Source organism: Peromyscus maniculatus, chromosome 2 (assembly GCF_049852395.1).
Source record: "Peromyscus maniculatus bairdii isolate BWxNUB_F1_BW_parent chromosome 2, HU_Pman_BW_mat_3.1, whole genome shotgun sequence".
In the NCBI taxonomy this organism is placed as follows: domain Eukaryota; kingdom Metazoa; phylum Chordata; class Mammalia; order Rodentia; family Cricetidae; genus Peromyscus; species Peromyscus maniculatus.
The window spans coordinates 63555173-63569589 of record NC_134853.1 but is presented as its reverse complement, the minus strand read 5'-3'; positions in this window follow the sequence as shown (position 1 = coordinate 63569589).

Below are 14417 nucleotides of genomic sequence, written 5' to 3'. Positions count from 1 at the left end.
TACTAGCTTTTTAAATTTTATTTTATACTTTTTATGTTAAAAGCAATACCTCATGAGCCAAATTATGTTTTATGTTATGTTAAGGAATAAAATGTATTTTCCTATGTGAACATTTTTGCAGACATATGCATACATACAATGAACAAAATTCAGGTTTAATTGCATAAAATAGGCTTTAGTTGCATGATTATTTATTGTCGTATGTTGTATTCATACATTGCTGAAATATTATGGGAAACACTATCACTATCACTTTTGTATGTAACTCAGATGATCTAATCCATGTTACATATAATGTAATTATAAATTGAAGATTTTGAAATCTAATTTTTGAATGTTATTTTGAATGTATTCTTCTTCCTGGCTCTATGGAGCTTGAGTTTTAGGAATTTTATTCTCACCATCAAATCTGTTCTACACATATCATTATACTCATCCTGAAGACAGATACTCACTGCTGTTTTTCACCTGGTTGATAAATATCATTATCACTTGCATTATAGTAAAAAAACAATGTAGAGAGAGACTATTTCTGGGGGTTTTCTACTAAGGTTATTGCAAATTTTAGCAAATGTTTAAAGCTAGACATTATGGTTTGACACTGTTATTATTTTTCTAAAGATTTAGATAGACTCATAAGATATTGACAACAGACTTAATGCTATGGTTTTATATTTTATATACTAAATAACTCAGTTAAATCCATTCTCATTGTGTTAGTAAGCCATGATGCTTACATAACTTCCTCACTTTAATGAATTAGACAATAGTACTATAATTTAAACCATGTTGAATTACCAAAAAATAGTATTCACAGATATACAAAAATATAGAAATATCCCCTCTATATCCAGGATACTATATTTGTGTTCAGAGAATAAAAATGTTTGTGAAAAATAATGAAATAACTTGAAAAATGAGTCAATAATTAAATTAATTAACTTAAATTTAAGCGTAATTTAAACAAATAATCTAAAAAAATTAAAGAACTTGTCATTATTAACATTGATTAGAACAATAAACCCTTATTTTGTAAACCTCATTCTACTCTCTTTGTCAACTAATTAAAGAGTGCGAACATTATGAATAAAAAATGAATTAAATAATCTGTGTTGATAAGAATTAAACTTCCTAGAGGATAAATAAAGATTTTTGTATCTCATCAACATAAGCTTAGAACTGAGCATTACTTGGCTTCCTTTCAATTAGACATCATGCCTATGACTGTAGTGAATTTGTTCAGTGAAAGAGAGCAATGAAGCTCTGACTGTTCACGTTTTGTTCCTAATGACACTCACTGGTCCCAAAGCCCCAATCATACCATATATGACATTTCAGATAACTCACAGTTAATACAGAAAGTCAAAGAGGATACTTGGATGCTGCTTAATTTTATCATCAACATCACTACATAAACAGATTTAAAATATAAATGATTTCTTTTTTTTCCATAATTTTTTTCAAACTTTTTTTCTTTATTAAGAAATTTTCTACTCATTCCACATACCATCCACAGATCCCCCCTCCTCCCTACCCCCGTAGCCCTCCAGCCACCCCGTATCTCCACCTCCCTCAAATCAAGGTCTCCCATGGGGAATCAGCAGAGCCCAGCACACTGAGCCTAGGCAGGTCCAAGTTCCTTCCCACTACACAAAGGCTGTGCAAGGCATCACACCACTGGCATCGGATTCCCAGAAGCCTGCCCATATACCAGGGACAGATCTCCTTGATCCCCCTGCCTGGGTGTCCCCAAACAGTTTGAGCCAAACAACCATCGTCCGTATCCAGAAGGCCTAGTCCAGTCCCATGGGGGCTCCACAGCTACCAGTCCACAGTTCATGGGCTTCCACTAGTGTCGCCCATCATCTCTGCACATCATCCCATCATGATCTCAGTGTCCCCTGCCTGCAGAATCCCTCCTCTCTCTCATTAATTGGATTCCCAGAGCTCAGCCTGGTGCCTGGCCGTGGATCTCTGCATCTGCATCCATCTGTTACTGGACAAAGGCTCTATGATGACAGCTAGGTTAATAAACGATTTTCTTAAGGTAAGTATGTTGGTCAGTTCTTCCTTTCATTCCAATATGACCTGTAGATGTAACCAACCATCTGATTAAAATAAGAAACACAGAACCAATGTAAAAGAGAAAGCCGAGAGGTCAGAGCTCAGAGCTAAAATCTTCCTCCTGCAGTGCTCCTAGCTTCCCTGAAAGAGAGCTGCTTCCTGTGTGTCTGTCTTTAAATAGTTTTTCTGTTCTGCCTTCTCATTGGTTGTAAACCCAAACACATGACTGCCTCCTCACTGCCTGTAAGTACCGCCCTCCAGGTCTTAAAGGTGTATGTCTCTAATGCTGGTTGTATCCCTGAACACACAGATATCTACCTAGCTCTTCTACCAAGTGCTGGGATTAAAGGTGTGCGCCGCCGCCGCCGCCGCCGCCGCCGCCGCCGCCGCCGCCACCACCGTGCGCGACGCCACCACCACCACCACTCTCTTGCTATGGCTCTAATAGCTCTGATCCCAGGGCAACTTTATTTATTAACATACAATGAAAATCACATTTCAGTACAAATAAAATACCACCATAATGAACCAGTGAGTGCTCCTTGTATTTCAGGTAATCAATGACAGATATTGCTTTTGAGACTTATAGAAAAGTAGATCATATAAAGTGTGAGTATTTGTGTTTGTGACTCATTACTGTCCCATAATTAATTGAATATGCAATTTTTTCTCCAGCTGTAGATATGGCTCAGCTGTTAAAGCACTTAGTGATCTTGCATAGTACCGAGCTTCAATTCACAACACCCACGTCAGGGGGTGCCCAGGCAGCTGTAACTGTAAGATGAGTCAACACCTCTTAACCCCATGAGTACTAAAACACACACACACACACAAACATATGCATAATTTAACAAAAACAACAAAATAAATCTTAAATCAGAATATATTTTTAAAAGATTTATTTATATATATTTATTTATGTGTTTGTGTCTGTAAGTGCATATGCTTATGATACCCTCAGAGGCCAAAAAAGGGTGGAGAATCTCTTAGAGCTGGAGTAACAAGATGGTTAAGCCACCAGACTAGGATACCAGGAACAGAATTCAGTTCTTCTGAAAGAATATTAGCCTCTCCTAACTGCTCATAGTCTTTTCAGCCCTAATTAAAACATATACACATATATATTTAATTTTTGAAAACATTAGCTGTGTATACATGGGTTCAAATACCAATGAACACAATTATTTTAGAACGTTTTATTGACATAGTCCCACATTTTGTCAGTATTCCACACATAATACCAGCTTTTTTTTTTTTTTGGAGGGGGGGGGGTTTGAGACAGGATTTCTCTGTGTAGCTTTGCACCTTTCCTGGAGCTCACTTGGTAGCCCAGGCTGGCCTCGAACTCACAAAGATCCGCCTGGCTCTGCCTCCCGAGTGCTGGGATTAAAGGCGTGCGCCACCACGCCCGGCTCAACTAGCTTTTTTTTTTTTTTAACAGTGTTTGTATTATGTTTTATGTGTTACCAGTTTAAAATTTGTTATAGTTTTGTGGTCACTGAGTCACATTTCAGAGACGTCAGTCAAATATATATTTTACTGAACAGTGTAAGCCACAGCCAAAGTAAATATTTCAGTTCTTAAATTCTTTCTGTCATATATTTGTTAACAATAAAAATTGCTAATATAGAAGGCTAGCTCTGTGTCACTGCTGCGACTATATTTGACCATGTGGTTCTAATCTGGGATCTGTTTAAAAAAAAAAAAAACCTAGGCAAGAATTTTGATATGTGAGTTAGTAGAACTGTAGAATGTGGAGCAGAGATAAATATACAATTCTGGTGAGATATCAGAAGGCAAGAATGCTGGTGGGAATGTGGAGTGTGGGCTATATTCATTGACTTTGGATAAGAACAGAGCCTCTACTGGAAAGTAGACTGGAATATATTCTATTCTTGTTATGATTGTTAAAGATTATGTGTACATTTTATTCGGGTGTAAAAACTGAGCAAGGCTGCATTTAAAAGAAATGAACTAATTATTTGTATAAAATAAAATTGTGATATACCATTCCATCTGCAACATGGTTATTATTGTTAGCTTCTATCCAAGTTTAGAAAGAAAATTAGGAGCAAAGAGGAAAGCATAGAGGCTTGACTTCTGACAAGAAAAGGAGGAATTGAAAGAAGAGGAAATGATGTGACTTCTGTTAATGAGATTAATGCCTTTTTTTTTTTTTTTGATGCTACAAATCCTCCGGACTTTCTTGATTATTACCTGATTAAAGGAAGCAGGTAAAGAGTTGCCATACACTCATTTATTTGATTGTCCAAGTATTTACTTATTTATTAAATACTTACATATTTTTCAGAGACCTTTAAATACTTAGGCCAGTATCATTTGAAAAACAACTTGAATATTTATTATGCATGTGAATATGCAATATGGATCCAGGAAAAGATAAGGGGAATTTACACATTGAAATTTACCTTGCCATACAAAGAGCAATATAGCTGAGGAGAAAGATAATAGAAAGGATAGGTAAGATGGAAACTAACTCTGATCAAGTCCTAGAGTGTAAGCTATTATATCAAGTAATCTTTGTATTATACATCTTTCACTGCTTCTCCAAATCCACCCCATTATGTTGTTTGCACTAATTATTTATCTAACACATTGTGTAGGCAAATTATTAAAGAAAAAACAGGGAAAAATTAAAATCCCCATTAAGTATACTCTTATAGATAAATGTAAAAATTAACATTGCATTTTTATATTAAGTTAAATTGTATATTCTGTTCCAAAATGTTTAATGCACAAAACAATTACAAATCAGCTTAATGCCTTTATATGAATTATGTATTTTGCATTTCAGAAATGGAGAATCAAGTCCCAAGAATACCTCAGGAACCAGCCAGATTACACATATCATAGCATCAGAGTATATGACTTATTCATTTGAAAGACTTTCTCTTGAGAAGATAGTATCTCTAGCTCACATTGCTTCTGCAATGAAGTTGGTTTCTTGAAGAATTTTATTTCACCACAATTAGATGCTGCAATAATCAGAGGCAAATCCAGTTATGGTTCAATGTTTTCCATCTACCATATCAGCTGGTGAAAGTTTTTGACATCATAGTACACGTTCTGCAAAAGTTCAACTTTAAAGAATTGTTAGGCAACAGATTCTTCCAGATTTATTTCAAAGGAAAGCCTCGAGACCATAGGCAAGATTCCCTTAGGCATTCCCTAAAAGAGTGTTTTGGGAAATTTTGAGGCTTAAACTATTGAAGGGTAGAAACACCAGGAATGTGGAGTGACTGACCAGGGAAATGCACAAGCAAAAAAATTATAACTAGCCCAAGAGACAGAGGCCATGTCACTAATATTAGCAAGACTATAACAATAGGGCTGCCCATTTGATCTGTCATGATTGCAACATCCTAGATGTCAGATATGGAGCTTTACAATTGAAACTAGGCATACATAACTTCTATTTTACTTTGTTCTGATCATTCCTTCCTAATTTTCCATTCTTTACTGTTGGAATGGAAAATTTTATTCTTATTCTGTGATATGATAAATTGGACATATAAAATTTTGTTAACTCATGGATTACAGCTAAAAGTTTGATTTGATTTATTAATAATAAATTATTAATGTTGAACTTGGAATTTTATGTAATGTTTGAACTTTAAAGGCCTTGCTACTGTGGGAAATAGGATATTTACATTTGGTGTCATAAGATGGCTTTGAGATTTGGGGTGGCAGGGGCAGATACTATGGTTTGAATTTGAAAGATTCCCTGAAGGCTTATATTTTAATATCTAGTACCCCAATGGATGCATTATTCTGGTGGTTTTGGAAATTTTAGGAGGTTGGAATTACCTGAAAAAAGTTACTTATTGGGGGAATGGTCACAGGAGCATCTTGTTCTGTCTCTTTTTCTCTTTCCCCTCTCTTTACCCTTTGTCCCTTGATCCTTGTTGGGCATGAGATAAAATTTTTCATCTCTCTCAAACCCCCACTGCCATGATTTCCTGTCTAAGATGAATGGACAAAAAAGTACATACCCCTAACCACACAAACCATGAGTCAAAATAAAACTTGTCTTTTAAATTGTTTTTGTCAGTTATGTAGTCAAAGCAACACAAACCCCCAAAATGGGGGTGTTAACCAAGGACTAGTGGAAAGTTTGTGAATAATTTAGACACCTGGAAACTTTTATCAAATATTTTGTCATTAAATACCCATATTATTAAATTTTTGAGACCTATGTATGCTATTGGAGACCAAACATAAGATCTCTTCTTTACATATATTCTTAAAATGCACAGTCTTTCTCAGAGATGAAGTGATTGCTCAGTGGTTCATGGTGCTTGTTACTCTTGCAGAGTCCTCAGATGACTGCTCACAACTCTCTGGAACTCCAGTCCCAAGGTATTCCTCACCGTCTTTTGGCCTCTGCCACAGCAGCCATGCACATGGTACCCACACATACAAGCTGCAAAACATTTTTATACATAAAAAGGATCTCTAAGAAATTAAAAAAGATCATGGTTCTTAGTTGCAAAGTTGATTTAAATATTAAAATATATAACCATCCACAATATAAATTAAACATAAAATTCACTTTTGCTATTTTGAAATAACATTGTTGTTTATCCTATTTGCATAAGTTTTAAAGACATGAATTACAGTATACATATGCAATGTATAAGTCAAGTATATTCTCCAGTAGATTTTCGCAAAATGAACATTACAAAAAGAAAGAATATGATAGTTAACCCCTAAACCTTCCTATGCATTTTACGAGTCAAAACACTCAAGAGGGAATACCTTTCTTTGACCTCTAGTAACATAGAACTATTTGCCTGTCTTAAATATCATGCAGGAATCCATAGCAAAGCATGCTTTTTTTTTTTTTTTTTTTTTTTTTTTTGCTTTTTTTTCGAGACAGGATTTCTCTGTGTAGCTTTGCGCCTTTCCTGGAACTCACTTGGTAGCCCAGGCTGGCCTCGAACTCACAGAGATCCGCCTGCCTCTACCTCCCGAGTGCTGGGATTAAAGGTGTGTACCACCACTGCCCGGCAAAGCATGCTGTTTTAATGAGTTCTGTTCATTACCTTCTCAATAGGGGAATCGTCACACTGATATATTGCTTTACTATTTATTACAGGTTTGCCTATATTTGTTTTAGAAAAATGTTGAATATATTTTCTCATTTTTTAGTATTTTAGCAATCCCAACAGTCTTATTTATTTATATAGCAGGACAACAGCTCTGCTTTTTTTTTTCTTGCACCATCTCTATATATTTAATATAACATTTCATGGTGTGGGGGGCAGTAATTATGCTAACCTGCAAGAATGCATCCAGTATTTTAATGTAATTTATTTAAGCAGAACTCTTTTCTTGTATAGATAAAGTATTATCCCTAGGGTTCAGAAACATCTGTTTGTGCTTTTTAGATAGTTAGTACATGGACAATAATTCAGGAAAAAATAAATACTCTTTTGACTTTATTCCATGGCCCTCTTGTTTGCTGCATTTTATGATATAAAAATATATTTTGAAGTACTTATTTTAGTTATCCTTTTACAAATATTTTTTTTTTTTTGGTTTTTCGAGACAGGGTTTCTCTGTGTAGCTTTGCGCCTTTCCTGGAGCTCACTTGGTAGCCCAGGCTGGCCTCGAACTCACAGAGATCCGCCTGGCTCTGCCTCCCGAGTGCTGGGATTAAAGGCGTGCGCCACCAACGCCCGGCATCCTTTTACAAATATTTTAGTATACACAATGGTATTAAGTAATTTTATTCCTTGTACAGTCTCATCATTTCTCAAAACAGTGTTTCATAATATTCTTTAATTTCATGCCAAATTATGCCCTGGTAGAAATCATCTACAGCAGTCTTTCTCAAGGCTTTCTACTAATGTGAAACATCAGTGTGCTTTCTGGTAAGGACTGTTGATTGGTTCACTGACTTGATAATTCATTTTTTCCCATTTATCTAATAGCTAGTTTAGGAGATTATGTTCTGCAATGATCCTCCTTCAGGCTAATACTGTTGTAGAGACTCTCCAAAGAACTTCTTTATTAACATAATTAATATTTACTAAACTTCTAAAGTGGTTTCACGTTTGTCCATGATGTTTCAGCCGGTCCTCCAGATTTACAAAGAGCCATGGATTTAGTACAGAAATTTGCCTTTCCTCATTGGTGATGTCTGATTGAGAAGCAAGCATTGCTTTTCTCGTAATGGCAAGCTGTCAGGAGCAGGGTTTGGTTGTATTTTTGGGCAAGTGAGTCCTGACTAGAACTTGCAAAATTTGCCAGAAAATTGTAGGGCCCTGTTAGAATCTGTCTGCTCTGTTATCTATGATTTAAATTAAAAGAACAACTTTCTCTGTGATTAACTGATATCATATACAAATCTGACCTGTGAGTTGGAGAAACTTCTGATGAAGTAGCAGTTCCAAGAGCTCTGGCCTACCACGTCCCCTTGTGCCAGTCTGCAGGCATCAGTGATAAGTCCCAGAGTCTGATTTTCCTTCTGCTCAGTGTGGAACTTTCACTTGTGTAGACATGCAAAGTCCCCTTATTTCTCCACATTATAAACAAAACGCTTCATGTAGGCTGTATTAACAGGAAAGAATGCACAGAATGTATTTTGTGGGTTTCATTTTTTTTGCTCAACTGGGGCCTGTAATGACATTTACTTTGTATTTCAAAATTCATTAACAGCAAGGGCTGTGTTTGCAGTATTTAAGGAGTATCTTGTTTTCAGCATTTAAGTAATTTACATTATTGGCTTGCTTCTCAGACTGTGAGAGGCTTCACTGTTTCAAACACAAGGACTCAGAGTGAGACTGCGCTGGTGACCATCGCTTAGATGAACAACCTAATAGCAGATTTCCTGTAACTCACAGAGGTCTGCAAACCTCAGCTCCCTAGATCTCCCAGATAATTTCTACCTATGGCTGGGCAGGAAGATTTTTAATATATTCATTTATAAGATTATATTTTCTGTGATATTATTTTCTCCTTTCATATTATCCTTCCGAAATTATTTACTGTTTTCATCTTCTGACCTCGCCTTTCTGACTTTGTATCATTTGCTACATATATTCTAAACAAAATTATTAACTGTATATTTTTACGGCAGCACAATGTGGGAAGGTTAGAGGTAGATATATGTTTTCAGTCAGCCACAGATATTGGAAAACGTAAATGTGTTTGTGTTTTTCGAAACTTAATTTTAGCATAACAAAAGGTTAGTCTTTACTTGACAAAACTAAAGTTTACTATTTTTTTCCCCAATAGTGTAGCTTCCAGGTTGGGAAATAGAATCAGTAAAGTAGCAAAAAAAATACCTTAGAATTTTTGTAGAAATTTTTACATAGAGAACGTTTTAAGTAGAACTGGTTCTTGAAATGTTGAGAGGAATTATGTTCTCTAGTCTAAAGTATTTTTAAGTTGACTCTGTAAGAAATACTACTTTAGAGGAAATGCAGATGAAGACTTCAAATTATACTGCTCCAGAGTAAAACATTTCAATTGTCTTTGCATACTGATATAAGATTTAAATGTGAGTGAGTATACTTACATATACATATGTGCAGGTGAAATTTTACATTTAAACAATTATATATGTTTACACATGTCAAATTTGACAAGTAACATAAATGTAAAAATTTGAATGCATTTATTCAAAACTCAGATTAGTATGGATAAAATAAATATATTGAAATTGAATTGAGAAATAAGGTAGCTACGGAGTGATGAACTAGAATGTGAAAAAAATAGAAAAAACAGAATTCATACTATCTTTTAGCTATTTTAGTTTTTCAGGAGTCTGTGACCAGCATATATTGTTATGGCTACTTGCTGTAGGGGCTTAGAATTACAAGTGATCTGACATTAACAGGCAGAAGTATTTAGGCTTGTATATTATGAAAATTTCAATTTTTAATATTGGCTCATATTATGGTAAGTAAAGATATTTGACAAGATTGGTATGACAATCTTTTTAATATCATCCACATGAGAAATGGAAAAATAAGTGATACTCATTTGGTATTGTTTATGGGTGAACAATTTGTTTCAGAGCAAAAACTATTATTAGTTAGAAATACAGTTTTACAACACCACAGCATATGAATTTTATGACATGTGAACCTTGAATTCATCTGTTAACAATTGCTCAAAATAAGTATTCATGTAATTTTAGTATTAGAAAGATACCATGTGAGCATATGCAGGGCAAAAGGAGGACGGACCAACTGGAATTAGTATAAAGAAATATGTGTGGAAGATATGGACAGGAGTTACCAGATTTCATTAGAAGGTAAATGCACCTAAGTAGATGGCTTGAGAGGACAAGTACTTGAATTTGATCCTCAGAAACCATATAAAGGTGGCCTAGAGTTGATAGTGATTGCTCGTAGTCCCATCAATGGAGATCTCACTAGGGGAGTAGATGTGGGGATTCCTGGGAATTTCTGGCTAGTCAAGACAGGATACAGTTTAAGCTCCAAATTATTAGAGATCTCTGTTCAAATGTAGGTGGATAGTGCCTGGCTTTGTCTTCTGGCTTCCACGTGCACCTGCATAGGTGTACACATGCACAAATACACAAATGTTCAATTACATATGGACCAATGATCCTGACAAATTTTACTAAAGTTATTTTAAGGTATTAACTGAGATATCAAACATGTTTTCTTTCTCAATTGTCCTGTTCTCAATTATCCATGTTATGTTTTTTAGTATAATTTATTTATTATGAATTCATATCTCAGCTGCTATATTGTTCTAATATGTTAAAGAGTATATGGAATTGGCAGAAGCACCTATGGCTTATACACACAAAAAAGCAAATAATGTGTGAGACAGCATCATTGAAAATAAATTCAAATATGAATTAATATTCCTCACTCAGGAAACAATAAGTTCCTTTATAATATTTTATTAATTTTAATACATATAATCTGATTATAGCTTCCCTTCCTCCAACTCCTCCCAAATCTTTCCTACTTCCCTACCTATCCAAATCCACATATTTTCTTTCTCTTTCTTTCTCTCTCTCTCTCTCAGTAGAATACAAAAACATTTAAAATAATGATAACATGAAATTAAATTACATGAAATCAAACAAACTAAAAAAGGACAAAATAAACCAAAAGAGAAAAGCCATATTTTTATACTTTATTCATTTATTCATTCATTTATTTATTAGTGTGCTTGACCTGTGGAGAGGAACTACCAAGAGTACATGTGAAGGTCAGGGGGGAAGCTGTGGTTGCTTTTCTCCCTTTACCACTTGTGCTAAGAGGATGAAATTCATGTTGTCAGACCTGGTGACAAGCATCTATCCACCCAGCCACTGTGCTGGCCAGTGTATGTGTTCTTCACATTCAAGTCTAGGTTCTAACACAATCCCTTGAGTAAGTGCACTTGGTGAGTCTCTCTTAACCTGATGTTTCTTCAAGAGAACAAAATTTTCTTGAAATGATGCATCCATCATGCCTGCTATGATGACTTCTCTCCAGTGCATATGCTGTGACTGTAGCAATGTAAGGCCCAGATAAGGGACCTCTTTGTGATGAGCATTAGATGCTGCTCTTCCTTATTTGTCTTGCAGACATGCTCCTTTTCTACCAAATCTCATTGTTATCTACAGAAGAAAGAATGAGATTTTTTTTTTTGAATCACTGCTTTTCTTTAATGACATCTCAAGGGACAAAGCACACTGTACAAGTAAATCAAATCGCTCTTAAGTTATAAAGGTTTATCTAATTTGTGTCTTGAGGTGACCATTTAAAATCAAACCTGGTGGCAGGTAATTTTAAAGACAGTCACCACTGCTTCCTTTAAAAGTGATGCATGCCAGGCATGGGATCTCTCTTGTTGAGTAGGTCTTAGGTTCTCTTAGAAAGCTTTTGGGTACTTCCATAGGATGCTTTCCATGACTGCCACCTTAGTGTTATCTTGTTATGTTCTTCATTGGTGTGGTTCATAAGCATCATAGCTAGGCTGGAATGTTGGTTGCCTTCATCATTTGGAAGCTTGTATTGTGCCTTCAAGTACCATGAAATCTAGTCCTACTGGAGGAGGCATTCTAGTCATTTCCAGAGCCTCTGGGCCTCTTGTCTGAAGTGCATGTGTGCCACAATAAGGTCTCACCTTTCACCTGTGCAGGGCAGGGAAGGGCAATAGCAATGCCCCAACATTTTCGAGACCCTTAGGTAACCCTAACCAATAACGTAGAAGACTTCTCATAGCTGGTGTGATTTGTTACACGGTCTTTGGCTCTTGAAGGGAACATTTTCAGTCCTAGATGAGAAATTTTATTTAAACTATATCCCCATATTTATACTCAAACTTACGATCCACTAAGCAAGAGGGAAATTGTGCCTGGCATTAGAAATCTAGACAACTATGAAGGGCTACTGAAATTTTGGATCATCACTTTTCTAAACCAAAACTACATTCTACATAATCTTTTTTCTTTTTCTATTCATATTTGTCTTTATATCTATATAAAATGTAGGCTTCACCCCTCATCATTCTCTTTGCAATAGACAGACCATTTCAACAAACAACAAAAGTGAAAATAAAACAAAACAAACAAACAATAACAGCAAGGCAAACAATCAAAATACAGAGTTGTAGAGCCCAATCTCAATGGATATATCAAGAAAACAACTAGCACTCCTGATGCTAATGAGACATTGGGGGAAAGGTAGAGAAAAATGGTAATAACCTGAAAATCAGGGGGGTTGCTGTAAGATTCTGTCTTGTAGGAAATTCAGAAGCTACAGAGGTGGAATCTCACCAAAAATGCTATCTAAGGATGAGCTAAACAAGGCCAACAGAAATAGATGTGCAAAGTGGACAGAGAAAAGACCATGAGACCACGCACAATGAATTGAAAGCCAGTGAGGGATAGTGAGAAGAACAGAAATAGTCCTGCTCTGAGAAGAGCACCCTGACTAGTTATCTAATACCAAATGATATGCCCAGAAAACACACTAATGAGTAACATTAGAGTGAACAGTTTATATTTAAGAATATATATGTATATATCTATCTACATGTAACAATTTAAAAAGGCGACCATAATTTTGAAATAGAGGAAGGAAGTGTATACTGGAGGTTTTGAAGAGTTAAGGAAAGGGGAAAGGATGTAAATATATTATGATCTAAAAAATAAAAGAACAAAATTAAAATGATACAAAATAGGCAATAGGCAGATCAAATGAATAATTTTCAAGTGACAGCATATAGGAAACTCAATTATAAATACTGCTTCAATTAGTGACAATTGTGAAACACTGTCTCTTTAAAATTTTCTTCACAGAATATTCATCCACTTTTCCCTGTAGTTTAATTTCCTAAATTATAGTATTGTCAGATATGCCTTATGGCATGGCAGCTGGGAGGGGTGCAGCTGCCGAATACCATTTGGACATCACTACAACAGGAGGCAACTATGTCAGAGTCACAATGCTGCTGCTGTCTTTGCTAACACAGTTTCGTTATTAAAAGACTTCTTTAAATTACACAAATAAATGATAGAAACTATTCATTTCTTCTGCTTATCCAAGAATCCTAAGAAACAGTAGGAATTAACATTGATATAAACATGTCCTAGCACCCTTAGAATTATGAGTTTATATAGGCATATGTATAAACTCAAGTTACTTAAAGTGTTAAAATTTTGTGCTGCATTGAGGTAGAGACAAAAAAAGATTGTGTGTGTCATTTAAATGATGTTATCTATTAGAGAGCAAAGAATCAGAGTGAGTTTTGTATAAAAAGCAAGCCCCTCACACTTTCCTTTGTTAGATCCAAACCCATGTTTCACGGCTCTAGAATCTCAGTCACGTTGTGCTGATGTCAGCAAGATGTGGACTGTCTTTGCCATAGTAGTTTTGCCTCCAGCTCCATGGCTGTGTTTCACAGTGTAGTTCTGTCTTGAAGAGGGCTAGAGGGACTCTTCACTTTTATCTCATTCTCTTTACAAAGCAAACTAACAGTTCTTATAGCAGGGCAGAGGCACAGATGGGCATGAGTCAAGGACTTGCAGGGCCCGAGTTATTAACTGGTGCATTTCCACTTGTCTTGCTTACCTGGCCAAATGCTCAGGCAGGTCAATGTTAAAACTGATGAGGGAAGGATATACTTTGTCATTACTGAAAGAATTTTGAGGTCACTCATCCACAATGATGAGAAGGATACAAACTGAAATTAAAGATGCAAACTACCACAGATCCCAAATGATATAATCTCCTGTAATTGAATAACTCAGGTGAAATGACAAAAGTTTAAGACACAATACTTATAAGAATAACTGAAGAAAATAGAACAATCTACAATAGAAACAAAACAGAACGCCCCACATAAAATAC